Consider the following 15,298-nt stretch of genomic DNA (forward strand, 5'->3'; position numbering starts at 1 on the left):
TAATCAAATACTTTAAGCTACATACACTGCCTGGCCAAACAAATGTCACACACTCTAATATTTGTCGGACCTTCTTTAGCTTTGATTACGGCACGCATTCGCTGTGGCATCGTTTCCACGAGCTTCTGCAAAGTCACAACGTTTATTTCTGTCTTGCATTAATTTTTCGCCAAGATCTTGTATTGATGAACCACTCTTTCACAATCAGAGCCCGATGGATCCTGGCATTGTCATCAGGGAAGGAAAAATCCATTGATGGAATAACCTGGTCCTTCAGTATATTCAGGTAGTCAGCTGACCTCATTCTTTGGGCACATTACTGAACCTACACCAGACCAACTGCAGCAACCCCAGATCATAGCACTGCCCCCACAGGCTTGTACAGTGCGCAGTAGGCACGATGGGTACATCACTTCAGCCGCCTCTCTTCTTACCCTGATGTGCCCATCACTCTGGAACAGGGTAAATCTGGACTCATAAGACCACATGACCTTCTTCCATTGCTCCAGAGTCCAATCTTTATGCTACGTTTTTTCAGATTAGCCTCACTGACAAGTGGTTTTCTTACGGCTACACAGCTGTTTAGTCCCAATCCCCTGAGTCCCCTTCGCATTGTGTGTGTGGAAATGCTCTTACTGTCACTATTAAACATAGCCGTGAGTTCTACTGTTGTTTTTCTACCATTTGATTTCACCGAACGTTTAAGCGATCGCCGATCACGATCATTCAAGATGTTTTTCCGACCACATTCCTTCCTGGAAGATGATGTTTCCCCACTGTCCTTCATGACTGTTTAACAAATGAGAAGCTACTCCCAGTAAGGGATCAATAACTTGTTGCCAGCTGAAACATAATCACCCATGCAGTAATTATCCAATGGGAGGCCCTTACCTATTTGCTTAGTTAAATCCAGGTGGTGACCTTTTTTTGGCCGGGCAGTGTATGTTAACCTTTTATCTACTCATTTCTTGTTTTTTTTCTAATTTAAACATTTTCTTCTTTAGTGTCTGCTATAAAGCTGCAGCAATTACTTGACTAATTATAAGTCCAAAAACATAGTAACTTTATATGTGTGTGTGTGTATTTGTGTGTGTATGTGTTTGTTTGAATACTGTATACAATGCTCTCACTATTTCCCTTTACCCCTTCCTCCCTCCTTGCCTAAAGCAAAGAGACTTTAGGGACAAGGGACTTGCCAAATAACACATTCTCACAGACACACACACACACAGACACACACACAGACAGACACAGACACACAGACACACACACACACACACACACACACACACACACACACACACACACACACACACACACACACACACACACACACACACACACACAGACAGACACACAGACACACAGACACACACACACACACACACACACACACACACACACACACACACACACACACACACACACACACACACACACACACACACACACACACACACACAGGCGGGCAAGGAGAGGGGAGCTGTCATTTGTCAACAAGCAACTTTGGCAGCTCCCCGTTGCCATGGGAACTGTCTGTTGCAGAGGACTGGTTTTGCATCACAAGGTCCTGGAATTGGCTCCAAAGCCTCGGAGGTCCCTCCCATCCTCCATCCGCCTCACCTCGGTGTCTCACAGCTCCAGACAAATTGTCAGGATTCTTTTCTCTTTCTTCTCCGTTCTGCGTTCTCCACCTCACACACAGTTCCTGTTTGATTTCCCAGACAGGCATTCACATTAACAAAGGTTTGTATCTGTTGTATTATTTACAACATATACAAGAGGGATGGATGGATGGATGGATGGATGGATGGATGGATGGATGGATAGATAGATAGATGGATAGATAGATAGATAGATAGATAGATAGATAGATAGATAGATAGATAGATAGATAGATAGATAGATAGATAGATAGATAGATAGATAGATAGATAGATAGATAGATAGATAGATAGATAGATAGATAGATAGATAGATAGATAGATAGATAGATAGATAGATAGATAGATAGATAGATAGATAGATAGATAGATAGATAGATAGATAGATAGATAGATAGATAGATAGATAGATAGATAGATAGATAGATAGATAGATAGATATGTTGAATGTTTGGATGGTAGTTTGGTTGGTAAGAAGTAAGGTAGGAAACCAGTCACACAACAGAGACGAGATGTACTGTAGGTTCAGTAGGTTGAAAAGTAGGTAGGTAGGAAATTAGGTTGGTACATAGGAAAGCAAGGTTGTTGTAACTAGGTAGGTAGGTAGGTAAATAAGGTAGGTCATGGTTAGGTTGATAGGTGAGTAGCTAGTTAGGAACGTCAGTAGGTTTGAAGTTTGGTCGGTAAATAAGGAAGATAGGTAGGTAGGTACATGTAGAATGTTGAAACAGGTATGTAGGTAAGTAAGAAGATTGTTTGGTAGGCAGGCAGGCAGGCAGGCAGGCAGGCAGGCAGGCAGGCAGGCAGGCAGGCAGACTTGACCTCTCCGAACGCCTTACTTTTCTTGAGATATGACAAGCAATACCAAAATTGCCTTCGACTACATTATGGGCACATGAATACTGTATACGCTGTGTATATGTGCAAAGAGATCTGTCATTTTTTTCAAATACACAATTGCAATTTACCCTTTAAAAGTAGAAATGATCATGTTTGCCAAACAATTCTGAGGTAAAACCTTTTTATTCATTAGCCCACTAATGATGTACCTCATAAATCATGCCGTTTTGCCTTACAGTTCTGAACAACACTCCTATATAATAGGAGCTTAAAATGCGCTCAAAAATTTGGGAGTTTTGTGGACGGCCCAATTTGGCCGGTCGCAGCACTGAAGATATTATCCTCCAGGACTTGAAACATACAACCAGAATGCGCAGTTGTACCGAACAAGGACTACAGCCATGATTTGCCCTCTGCAAGAGTTTACAGATTGTTATGCCCGGATTTTTATTCCATGTCACAGCAGCTCAAGCACAATGACTCGATCCCCATAGGATCAATTTGATTCAGCTTACATAACTGCGGCTCTCTGGCTGTTGTTGATGTTTCTGGGTCTCTCCCTCCAGCATAATGCGTCTGTGCTCTCAGTGCAGAAAGAAGCTGTTGGTATTTGATAAACACTTGCAATGTGAAGAATGTCCTCAATCCTGGACTGTAAAGCACAGGCCCTCTCCCTAACACAGAATCTTTCAAGGAGTCAAAACAAAGTTGTGTTTAAATTGTGACTGGAGATGGAAACGATTGAATTGGTTATAACAGTTGAATTTAAAAAAATTCTGGTGCTATTTCATCTTTAATGACTTTTGACTGACATGAGGTACATGATGACCATGATCATTAAAACAAATATATTTATTATTTCAGAGTGACAGTGTTGAAAGGGTTAGACATGCGTAAATGGTCTCAGGCAGGATTTGAACCTAAGTACCAACACATGCACCGCCAGCTCTACCAGGTGAGATATAAGGCGGCCCTTACTTAGCTTTATTAAGCATTTTAGCACCTTTTAGCTTATTGTTTTGGTTTTACAGCGAGCAACTTTACTTTTCAGTCACATTGCTCTTTCCCCATTTTGCACCCAATAGTGTTTAACGAAAGGCTCTGTTGAAACTAAACAGGGAAAGATAGAGACTAAATGGTAAATAAAGTGAACTAATGAAGATACAAATAGTTTTTTCACACGTTGGTGGAGACCAAAACAGAGCTAATAGTAGCGTGCTACATTATTAAATGCTAAACGGCTGTGTGTTTGCTAGTTGTGTAAATAAGAAAATATTTTTTAGCAGATTGCCATTGCATAATTTTTGGCAACATTTCTTTTACTACAAGTTAATTTGTTCACTTCTTTAAACCTATATCTCGTATGACTTTATCTTCCAAGACAGTTGTTTCTAGACTTGCTGTGTCACATACAAAACACAACTGTCAACCTCATCCCTCAAGGTCGCAACTATTATATAACGTTGGTTAAGCTTTAACAAAGGTTCATTAGCAGCCTTTGTGCTGCCATGATTATAATTGAAATAAACAAAGATACCAACTTAAGATGACATGAAGTACCTTTTTCCTCTCCACAGTGTTTAATTGCTGTTAAAAGGATCTTGGGTAATGCTGGTGTGACATTGCAGCAAGGTTTTAAGAGTAGCCTATATGAAGGGGAAGCAGGCAAAGTGATATGCCAAACCCTGTTTGAAGATTAATATCTTTGGCACCGATTCACAAGTTTCCTGTCTAGGCCCTGAATCACTCTCCTTGTTGCAACATGTAGCAGTAATGTGACCTGATGGACCTGAGAGAAAGAATGAGGTTAAATGTTGTAGGAGGGTAGTGAAGAGCCTGAAAGCATCAACAGCATGTCCTCCTGTAACCTTGTTCTATATTTGTCCTGCCGCATCCCAGTTTTACCTCCACAGCCACTGTACAACCCCTGGGATCAGCTCATAAGCAAAACATACCTCCACATAGAGTGTCCTATTATATCCTGCTCTGCACCACCATTACCGACTGTAAAACAGATGGGGAATGAGGAAGAGAGGACAATGGGAAAACAGTTGATAGACCTGGCAACCCTTGATGTGAGGATGCTAGCTTTGATCTCGCCCTTTAAGTCTTTCCCCGCTTTACGAATCATTTTCTCTCATCACTTCTAACTTTCCAAACCCTTTTTTCCCCATGTTGGATGCATTTATCATACGAGGCAAGCCAGGTCATCTGTCTCTGATTAACGCCACTCTCCTGCTCTCTCGGCTCGTTGTCTCCAACCCAAAGCTCAGTTTGACTCGAATTGCAGCGATTGTGTTGTGAAGCGCATATGGGTGGTGCAACCATGCTGAAAGATGGTGTCGACAGAAAGGATTCAGCGAGGCATTTCAACAGCATGCAACAATAACTAGATTGTAAACATCATTTGACTTACAGTCAAGTGGTCAAATCACTACCAAACTTCTCTCTTTACACCTTTAAACAATGGGGTTATTATCTGAGCTGTTGTGACAGTAGTATCCAGCTGAGTGAGTTTGAACAATATAAATTATAGACGTTTTGGGGAATTATGCATCAAACCTTCTACTAGATAGGAAGATGGATAACGCCTTAATGTCTGTACTCTGTGTGATGTCCTCAGCCACACAGGGTAAAACAATTACATTGCACCCTCACCTTCAGTAGATTCAGTTCAGCTGCAGTAAAACATGCCAATTAACACCACACATTTGATTCGAATGGTATACTCTTTATTTTGGTTGTAATCGGACATTACTTAGTTTATTTTCAAACATTTTAGCACAGTTAACATAAGTATTTGATTGTATTAATTACTTTCTTTGTCTTGGAGTAACCGTGTTCGTTGGAGGAGTTTACTTCTTGGTTCAGCAAAAGGCGTGGCTGAGCACTGAGGACTCATAAATACTGCAAGCAGCCAATTGGGACGGATTGAGACAAGCCACCGGCTTCCATGTTAAAGGGGGATTTGGGTTTTGTCAAAGTCCTTTGTGTATGCTGCTAATCTTAATTACCCCTTGGTTTCTCCTTGTTTTGGCTGAGCCACTATATAGGTTCCTTGGTCTGTCATTATTGCAGGTCATTTTGTTGAGTTAACACCTGTTAAGGTGATGTTAAGTTTATTTGAGGTATTTTCTGTTGACCTCTTTTATAGGCCTAGTTTTTAGAGAATGTTGGTTTATAATGTTTTCTTTGGATTTTTGGGTAAATAAAAACCCCAGTTTCTTTATTCAACTCCTGTGTCCTGTTGCCTTACTGCTTGGTCCCCGACACTGTACAACAAAGCATGTTAGCTGAAATTAGCATAAGAAATTGTTAAATGGACAAAATAGCTAGGTATCTTTATCTAAAGTTAAAATTAACCTGCTTACAAGCCATTTAGAAGCTTACTATCTGTCTTGTTTGTTCAATTTGAACTGAAACTAAAGTGTGAATGCTGCAAATGGTTAGTTCCCTGACCAAAGTTAGCTATCCATCTTTGAAAAAAAATGTTGGTTACGAAAGTAAACATTTCTCAGTTTTTTTTTAAAGATTAATATGGTTTGTTAAAAACGAATAGTTATTTTATAGAAGCACCTAGACTTTTCTTTACAGCTAGTATGTTTACAGGATATAGGAATGGAAACATCCGGGGACATAAGGACAGGAACAACCCTGAATTTGTGTTTTATGGCAAAGTTGGACTTTATTGCATGCTTGTTAACTATGTGGCTTTAACTCTCCCTTCACTCAATGAAATACTGGCTGTGTCTCAATTCAGTCTCCCGGCTGCTGTGCCCTTCCAGGAAGCGGCAATCTTGCTGTTGTTAGCTAGCCAACTAGCTACGATCATTCACTGAAACAAATTATACTGACTTCTCAATTAACTACAGTGTATAAAATTAACGGTTGTTTCTTTTTGATACCAGTATAGTGGGACATTACATAAATAAAACCATAAAACCATAAATGTATTACATACATAAAAACATGTATAACTTTTATTTGTACAGTGCGGTGTATGACGGCTTCCTTAATGGCTGTACTGTTATGTAGCCAAAATGGCGATCTATGAGTGCAAGAGGGGTCCAGTGTTCCACTCTCAACTTTTTATCATTGTAAGTGCACAATCAGAGAACTCATAGTGCACTTTGCCATACTTTGCATCCTGACGCAATGATGCACTCAAAACAGCAAATGTAAGTACAGAAGTATGAAGAATAGCAACCCACAGAACTACCCTGGATTTTGAATTTAGGAGAATTAAGGGTAAGAACCAACACATCTTGAAACTTGTTTTGCAACTATTTATTTCCCATGTAATTAAATAATTTCACACACAATTCATCCAAGCCACCACCGGCTGTATCCAGATAAGTGTAAATAAAGCCTCAGTCTGCCAGCATTCATCATATTAAAGCAATGAGTCAGATGGCCCTGTGAGTCATTTTTACTGCTGCTCTCAGCCTCAAATAACCTGGAACTCCAGACTCCCATTGGCATGCAAGCTAAATTCTTATTAGCTGGCTTCTTTGTCTCCAGTGATTTGCGGTTTTGTTTAAAAATGATGGTTCCCAGTGTAACCGATTACAGTTCAGACGAACAAGGAGCTCTTGCATCAGGATAGGTCAAAAGTGAAAATGTTAACCATATATGATAATATAACAGGGAATCTGTGGGAAACTCGATGATCTAGAGATGTTATTCCAGCCTTGTGAACGTTAATTTACTTCTGTAGAACATGTTACTGAGATTATTGGTTTGGCACTCTTTTTCCTGTTATTCTTAGCACATCTGTTTTTCATAAGCAGAACCAATACTAATGTCCAAAAAAGGCATTTAATCTTATCACTTTATTGACTCCCACTCGTAAACACGATTGAAATGAAAGACATCAAGATAATACCTCCCACGTATTAATTTACCAGTAAAAAGGAGTGTGTTACCTATAGAAAAGAGCAAAGAGATTATAAAACAGCTCTCATGTAACTTTCCAGTGGTTTTACAAAATGCATCAACAAACTGCTGAACAGTATAAAAGGCAGCTTTGTTGACAACAGCCTCTGCACATTCACATTGGCTTGGTTTAATCCAAACAAAGTTCCTGGCCTTTCACAGAGCAAAAATCATGCTTTTAATTTCAATAAAAGGAAAACTTCTCGTCTTGGCGAGGAGCGCCAAAGACAATGACTTCCAACAGTCCAAACAAACAAAATTTATGACAAAATAAAGCCAAGGTCTAACCACAAGTCTTAATTTATGGAAGATGGTAGTTGAAACGAAACAAAAATCCCACTACAGACCTCTCCTCTGGTAGAATAACTACATATACAATCCTGAGTTAGATGAAGACATTTGTCTGTTCAGTTTATGTTAGACAATATGACCTGTAACAGATTATTACAATAGAAGGGAACCTTTACACATGGGAAGGTTTTTTTGAGTTCTGAGAAAAAAGTCTGAATTCTGAGAAAATCGGAAAAAATTATAGAACTGTTTTTCTTCACAGAGATCTCATTTGATTGTCATATGTGGCCCTAATCCTCTTCCATAGATTCTAAATGACACCGAAAGGAAAGAACTGTACACTTTACTAAAACATGAATTAAGGATAATACATAATAATGAGGTAGGTATGGTTTCCAGGCCAATAAGAAAGATCTTAAGTCTCTGTGTTTAATATAAAACTGTCAGCAAGTCATGAATCTGTTTCACTGACAGAAACAGATTCATTTGTCGCCAGCTCCTACAGATGAACAGCCTTTGTTAATGTACAAGTAACTCTGTCTCACACTCACTGCCTTCAAAAAGAAATAATCTCCTCCAGCCCCCACAGTCTGTTTTAACACTATAAACACATCTTTGAGGCTCTGATAATAGATAGAAAAATGTGCTTATTTACACATGTATTACTTTAATATCAGGAGCATTACACTGGCTGTTTCTACACAAAAAATGATACCTATATTATTATGCAAGTACAATTAAAATGCCATAGCTGTAATGTCAGCTTGATCACTTCCATCAACACCCCAGACGTCAAAGTCAACTTTATTGTAAATTCCTCTATTTGTGTAACCAGTAGAAACCTGTTGAGAGGGAATAAAACAACAACTTTAGAATTGTATCCAACTTTATATTCTGGTCAAGGGATTAAAAACTGTGTTTTTGTGTTTCTGCTCAGATTGCAGAGTTTTTAATAGTTACCTCTCCATGAAATGCATGTGTTGCATTTATTCATGCAGGCCTAATGTGTACAGGTCCTGTTTGCATACGGTATTTGTGCTGTATATAATTATGTTTTGTCTCCTTCTATGATTCGTCTTCTTCTTGTTCTTCTTCATTCATAGTCCCCAGACAATTTTTCCTATCTATTTTCTCCCCCTTTGACCTCATAGCGCCAGTTTCGGCAACCAACCATGCTATTCAAAATGATAAGGAGCAAGACTTAATGACAATGAAGATTTTTGTATTTAACATTCATGGTCTGCAGGTAGTGATATCAAACTGTTTTGGTGATCTGCAACATCATTAATCCAAATTTCCCTTTAAACAGAAGAAATAAAATAAAACAACATTCACGTTCCCCATAGGATAAAACTTTTCCATGTTGGACAGTGGGGTCAAATTTACTTTATGCAAATAATATTACATCTCAAAGGAAGAAACTTTTATGTTCAGAATTAGAAACAGAGTGCTTATTATTTATTTCATGTTGATCAGCCTCAGGTAAGCAGGCTTGATAGTCGTGGTCCTCTTGCAGGTTGGGCTGTATTGACGGTGATATTGTGTCCAGTCTCTGTTGGCTAGCTAGCTGCCATGCTAAAAACAAACCAGGTTTTGTTAGCCGTTATTTGCGGCATGCTATCACTAGTAGCCTTCAGTACGACAGTGTTGCATTCAGTGGCTCCTTATAGGCCCGATATCAGAAGCAAAGGTTAAGTAAAGTCCAAACAATAAGAAAACGTTAAGATCAGTTTAAAAATTGGGGGTTAAAATAAGCAAAAACATTGAAATATCCCGGCTGATGTGTGTTTAGAAGCAAAGTGTAATTGTCTGGCCCTCACTGTCAGTACTCACCACAGAATGCCCTTCATTTTATAAACACATACAACACTTCAATGTAGTTAAATAGTGTATAGCTATAGGCTCTCTGAATTATTTTAAACATTCACCTTGTTTATTCAAATATTTACCATTCAGTTGCACCATTTGAGAAAGAAATTACATTAAAAATACATTTTTTTAAAGTTACCTTTTACTTCATGCCACTTGACTCACTTTATAATGTTTAATAGCTGTGAGTTTAAACTTCACATAAATCCTTCCTTAACGTTTAAAACCTGTGGAAACGTTTCCCTCCTGCAGGAGAGACCTGCCAGGAGGACAAACTTCTCTTAGAAAACGTTATGCAATGTTGTCCATACGTTGAAACAAGGAAACCGCAAGGGCTAAAATGTTAACCAATTTCCCGGGTTAAACTCATTCCTGCACCACCCTTCAGTGTCGCAGCGTTTGACAAGATTTAAGATTAAATCGTTTTAAAAAACATATTCAAATATAATGTTGCCCAAATCCGGAGAAGCATCCTCACACTTAAAGGAGAACAGGAAGCTATTATTTTCTTAGCTGTGTGTGTGTGTGTGTGTGTGTGTGTGTGTGTGTGTGTGTGTGTGTGTGTGTGTGTGTGTGTGTGTGTGTGTGTGTGTGTGTGTGTGTGTGTGTGTGTGTGTAAGGGCGGGTTTTTCTCTACTGTATGCCTGAGAAGAGCTCACCATGTGGCAGCAGTTAGGAGAGAGTGAGTGTATTTTCCCTGGTGTGGAGAAATGGATACAGCCCCCCCTCTTTGGGCCAACACTTCACCGCTCTCTTCGGGACCCACAAAGCCTCTGAACAATAGGCTCAGTGTACTCGGACAGTCCCTGAAATCACCAGCAAGAGTTTCCCTGTGTGTGTCTCCTCTGTGTGCGGGAGAGTTACACCCACCATGTGTGTGTGTGTGTGTGTGTGTGTGTGTGTGTGTGTGTGTGTGTGTGTGTGTGTGTGTGTGTGTGTGTGTGTGTGTGTGTGTGTGTGTGTGTGTGTGTGTGTGTGTGTGTGTGTGTGTGTGTGTGTGTGTTTGTGTGAAAATAACATCTATACGTTTATTTCTTCATGTTAGCTCGTTTGTTTGCTGGTGTGTGCCATTTCTCAGAGAACTGAAGACACATTCTGTGGGTTGAAGGGCGGTGCAGTGGAAGCAGAGGGGCTTTCAGATGCTACGACAAGGTGGCTGTTTGACTTGGAGAGCCCGGCTGTTATTTCTGTCCAACCTGTGAAAGGAACTTAGAAGACTGCTGCGAGGAAAACCAAGCGGAGGGCATGAATGGGAAGTCGAGGCAGAGGGAGAGAGAGACCTCACACGCCAAACATTTTTAGAGGCTAAGTGGAGAAAAAGAAAAACGTCTTAGAGTCCTATCTGTCATAACTCCATTACTAAAGAGCAGCCCCATTGACAAACTTCTGGATTACACACAGTCACTGAAGGATGAGTTGAAGTGTGTGTGTGTGTGTGTGTGTGTGTGTGTGTGTGTGTGTGTGTGTGTGTGTGTGTGTGTGTGTGTGTGTGTGTGTGTGTGTGTGTGTGTGTGTGTGTGTGTGTGTGTATGAGTGTGGGAGATTGTGAGCATATTCCATGTACAGTAAGGCCTCAACACAGTTTATTGTGGGAACTGGACTTAACATGCACTCCTTCACACTTAACATTGTACATTTACATTATTGCCTTTTTGTACATTTGTATATTTCTTTTTTATTCATTTTTATTTTATATTCTTATTTTTTTGTTCTAATTATTTGGTATTTGATCTGCTTCTTTTTGTATTTCGCTGCTGCAATGGAAAACAATTCCCAGTTTGGAATAAATAAAGTATTTCTGATTCTGAGCAATAACTGCAGATGTAGCTACAGTAAGGAAGTTTGGTTTGGTCACACAGACCAGAGGGACTTTTGAAGCTCACTTTTGGTCTACGACATAAAATAGGTCAGTAAACGACCAACTGGTGAATGTTAGAAGCTTCTATGTGTCTCAAAAACATCTGTTTCTAACAAGTATCTAAATGAGATTACTAAACATCATCACAACAAACGTATTAGCCGCCATTAGCTTAGCGGTGGTGATGCGCAGCCATTTGAACATGATGTCGTTTATTAGCTAACGTTAGCGCTTTACTTCTGGCAACTCAATTTAAGCTTCAGAAATCACCAAGTGGTGTTAACATGTGGAGATTATCCTGCTGAACAAGTATTATAAACGTGTGTTTGCCACAGAGCTTATTTTCTGCAACATTGTGAAATCCAATAGGAAATTCCCATTGCTTGTTGTCGAGGGAGCCCTTACAATGCTAACTTCAAAGTCAGCATACGAAATGTGTTCATCCCTGCACCAATGTGTTTACTCCTATGTTTTTTATCTGCGTGTGTGTGTGTGTGTGTGTGTGTGTGTGTGTGTGTGTGTGTGTGTGTGTGTGTGTGTGTGTGTGTGTGTGTGTGTGTGTGTGTGTAACGGATCCCCGTATATAACTGGTTTGAGTCTTTACTGCTGGTTCAAATGTACTGTTTTATTTTCTCTTGTTCAATACTACATTCCTTATACTTTCAAACTATCACCACCTTAAGAACTGCCTCATACGGGTCCATTAAAACTATAAAATCCTTCTATTTTACACACGTACATCCGTTCGTGACCAGATCATACACTGTACTAAAAAGTTACACGCTAACAAAGAGAAGTATGATTAACATTTTACCTTTACCGTTGTCAAAATAAAAGTCTATAGGAAAATGAATGGCATAAGGCCTGTATAAAGTTCTTAAACTAATTCCGTGTTCACAATTATGCAAATAAGTACAAATTAAACTAAAAATGAATTAACCTTCATGGGGTTATTTACACTCCCACCAAATTCTAGTGTTTTTCCAAAATGGAAACATTTAAAACACACAATTTCAACTTATAGGGATAACCCTTCAAATATATATGGCTACACCACACAGAAAACTATATTGCATTTCATAACTGCATAGTGCCTAAACAGCTTCTAGCAATAGAACTAATTTCTGGACAGGGCGCTCCAAAGAGGTCCTGATGGTGCGCTCTCCTTTGTGGTTCAGCTCCTTCTCTCCAAACAAGATTTTGGCCCGTCTCACAAGTCCATCTTTGCCTTGAATGACTTCAGTCACTGTCCCAAGTCTCCATTTGCTTCGTGGTAAAGTGTCCTCAGCGTCCATCACTACATCACCGACCTGTAGGTTCCTTTTAGTGCCATGCCAGCACTGTCTTGCTGTGATGCTGTGGAGGTACTCCTTTTTACATCTACTCCAAAACTGTTCGGTCAGGTACTGCACCTGGCGCCACCTCTTTCGTCCATAAAGATCCTCTCTTTCAAATTTGCCAGGTGGAGGCAAGGCTGTGGTGGATTTCATAGTGATGAGGTGGTTAGGAGTAAGTGGCTCTAAACTGTTGGGGCTGTTCAGAGCGTCAACTGTGAGTGGACGGCTGTTCACAATAGCCATGGTCTCATAAAAGAAGGTGCGCAGTGAAGAATCATTAAGCCTACCAGGGGAGAGTAGCAGAGTGGCGTTGAGAACGCTTCTCACAGTTCTTATTTGTCGTTCCCACACACCCCCTGCATGGCTGGCATGAGGTGCATTCATGACAAAGTCGCACTGCTTTTCTGTGAGAAATGTATTCAGCCTATTCATGTCCAACTCTTGCAATGCAGCATTCAATTCATTTTTTGCACCAATGAAGTTAGTGCCTTGGTCACACTTAATTTGTCGCACTGCACCTCTTAAAGCAATAAAGCATCTCAGTCCATTAATGAATGTGTCTGTGGACATGTCCTCTAACATTTCAATATGAATGGCTCTAGAACAGAAACAGGTGAAGAGCAACCCATACCTTTTTTCTTCTTTTCGCCCTTGCTTAGTCCAAAAAGGACCAAAACAGTCCATCCCACAGTATGTGAATGGTGGGGTGGGTTCTGTTCGTTAGACAGGCAGGTCACTCATCTTTTGGCTTTCAACAGGCCTTCTCAGCCTTCGACATGTCACACAGTGACAGATGTAGGTTGCCACTGCTCTGCTCAGTCCACAGATCCAATAGCCATTGGACCTGATTTCATTGATGGTGAAGCCTTTGCCCTGATGTTTCACTCTTTCATGATGGTGGGCGATGATCAGACTCGTCACGTGATGTCCCTGAGGAATGACTGTTGGGTGCTTGAATGTGTTAGGGAAAGATGAGCGGCTGAGCCTACCTCCCACCTTGAGCACACCCTCTGCATCTAGGAAAACATCGAGGTGATACAGCTTGTTTTGTTTTGGTAGCTGATGTCCTTTGCTTAGTAGCTTTATCTCTTCTCCGTATGTTTGACTTTGCATGTCTTTGATGATGAGCTGCTCTGCACTCTGTCTTTCACTAACTGATGAGAGGTCACATGATTTTACCTTTCTTGCACGCCGTATGAGCCGCGCCACTGCTTTGACTGCCCGAGACCAGCATGAGAACTTATTCAGTCTGTCTACAAGGTCAACTTGTTCTGAGGTCTTTGTCTGAAATGTCTGAGCCTTTCTAACCTCTGGGTCACCGACAGGCAGCTCTGAAGGCACCTCTGTTGGCATTTCGATCTCCCTTTTCCACAGAAAGCTAGGGCCAGTGAACCAATCAGAAGAAAGTAGCTCATCTACTGTTTTCCCTCGAGATGCATAGTCTGCTGGGTTTTCGTCAGTTGGTACATAGAACCATTGCTTGGGGTCTGAGGCATGACGAATTTTCTGCACCCTATTTGCTACAAAGGTGTGAAAGCGGCGAGCATCATTATTTATGTAGCCTAAGACAACTTTTGAATCTGTCCAAAAGAACTCTTCTACATTACAGTAGCCTAATTCTTCTTTGAGCATATTGCTCACTGTGACTGAGACAACTGCTGCGGTAAGCTCTAACCTGGGTATAGTTGTGACCTTCTGTGGCGAGACGCGTGCCTTTCCCATGAGAAGAACACAGTGAATGTCTTCTCTTTCGTTCTTCAGTCTTAGGTATGTGCATTGGCCGTTGCCTGTGGTGCTTGCATCTGAGAAGTGATGTAGCTCTGTTTTGATCACTTTTCCAAAGCCAGCTGGCTGGTAGCAGCGAGCTACGCGTATCTTTTCCATCTTAACAAGGTCATCTTGCCATTTCTCCCACCGTGGCTTCAACTGCTCTGGAATTAGGTCATCCCATCCTGTTCCTTGATGGCACATGTCCTGGAGAATTTTCTTTCCGTTAAGAAGGTACGGAGCTACGAAGCCTAGCGGGTCATATATGGAGGCAACAGATGACAGGATGCCGCGCCGTGTTGCGGGCTGGTTCTTTGGTGCGACTTTGAAGGTGAAACAGTCACTCTCGATGCTCCAGTATATTCCTAATGCTCTCTCTAAGGCTGCGTCATTGAATCTGAGATCCTTTGCTTTAATGTCTATAGCGTGCTCTGTTGAGGGGATGCTCTGGAGAACAGCACAGCTATTGGACACGAATTTGTCAAGGCGTAAGCCTCTCTTTGCACACAGCTCACGTGTCTCCTTTGCTATCTGAATGGCCCTTTCAACAGACTCAACACTAGTGATGCCATCGTCAACATAAAAGTCTCTGGCAATGAACTGTGATCCTAATGGGTGTGTGTGACTGTGTTCTTTGGCGAGCTGCTTTAGTCCATAATTCGCACATCCTGGTGAAGACACGGCTCCAAACAGATGGACCTTCATCCTGAATTCTTCGGGAGGTGTGCTTACATCGC

This window comes from Eleginops maclovinus, chromosome 19 (assembly GCF_036324505.1).
Source record: "Eleginops maclovinus isolate JMC-PN-2008 ecotype Puerto Natales chromosome 19, JC_Emac_rtc_rv5, whole genome shotgun sequence".
In the NCBI taxonomy this organism is placed as follows: domain Eukaryota; kingdom Metazoa; phylum Chordata; class Actinopteri; order Perciformes; family Eleginopidae; genus Eleginops; species Eleginops maclovinus.